The sequence below is a fragment of the Pteropus vampyrus genome, unplaced genomic scaffold, assembly GCF_000151845.1.
Source record: "Pteropus vampyrus isolate Shadow unplaced genomic scaffold, Pvam_2.0 Scaffold688, whole genome shotgun sequence".
NCBI classification, from domain to species: domain Eukaryota; kingdom Metazoa; phylum Chordata; class Mammalia; order Chiroptera; family Pteropodidae; genus Pteropus; species Pteropus vampyrus.
The window spans coordinates 94237-95579 of NW_011889469.1; positions in this window are offsets into that span (position 1 = coordinate 94237).

Here is a 1343-nt window from a genome sequence, read left to right on the forward strand (position 1 = left end):
AGGAGGTCGCCGAGGGCTAGAAAGGAGCTACGAAGGGGCCTCAGCAAACAGACAGACAGGTTCCCAGCGACGTGGCCACCCCGGCCAAGAGCGGGAACGGGAAGGGGTTTCTCAGCGTGTGCTTCAGGGCTCCGCCCATTACACACGCCACACAGAAGGACACACCAACCACTGCGGGGTGAGAAAGGATGCTGGGGCAAGGACAAACGAAGACGGGCCATCGCCAATCACTGGGCAGCTCATACTCCCCTCGGGGCTGAGCCGAGAGATGGGGACGAAAGGCCTGGGGAGGGTGTGCTGCGTGGAGCCCTCCAGGAACGGGTTAGGTGACGGGACCTTGTCATGCCGGGTCCAAGTGTGTGAGACACGCGCCCCAAATCCCTAGAACCCAAGACTCGGGGGAAGCACATCGCCTCCGTCACACAGCACGGCCTCCAGGACAGCGACGTGGGCACCAGAACACCGAAGGCACCCTTCTTCTCCCTCAGCGAACAGACCTCTCCCTCGCGGTAAGAGGAAGCCAAAACGTTACTTTTACAGTGTTAGAAAAACACAGACGCGGACGTTACATAACTCAGGGACCAACTTAATGAGTTTTAGAAGCGGAAATTACTGGTGCTGGGGGCACTGACTTTCCGGGTGACGCTCCACGCGGTAGACAGAGCCCTCCGTGATGGCAGACACGGGTCGTTACACGTTTGTCCAGACCCACAGGATGCACGGCACCAGGAGCGAGCCCTCGGGTAACCTGCCTTTTCTGTTTGTTCTCTTGATTGAATCTGCAGACCCCTCCTGCCCTGGCGGGTCCGCAGAGGCAGAGGTGTGACTGCCTTGTTCCCGGCTGTAAGCTCGGGCCCAGGACGATCAGGGCACAGGGCACAATGAGTAAACACATGCACGAAGGAATAAACAAACGGATGAACGAAAGGATACTGGGCAAACATCTGGAAGCCAGTCTCCAGCTCGGGTTCAGCGGCTCATTACCCCAGACCCACCCCTGGGAAGGTCAGCGCTGCTGCGTCTCCCTGAGCCCCCACTAAGACCTGGTGAGAGAGACGCCATCTGCATGGGGAGCTCGGGCTGTTTCTAACCCCCGACCCGGCGTGCCCATGCCCGCCCGCCCGCAGCCGAAGCTCACGCCCCGCACGCAGCGAGAGGCCTCCGCTCCCCAACCGCCCTCAAACCCAGAGGAGTGTCGCGTCTCGCGCATTCCTTAATTGTTCATATTCATGTTTCATTCGTTCGGAGGTTAAATGGCTTTTTAAAACACCTCACTAACAACTTTTTCTGCTTCCCCATTTCCTGATGGCAAAGTTGTTTTGAGTGATTTCACCAATCCCAGA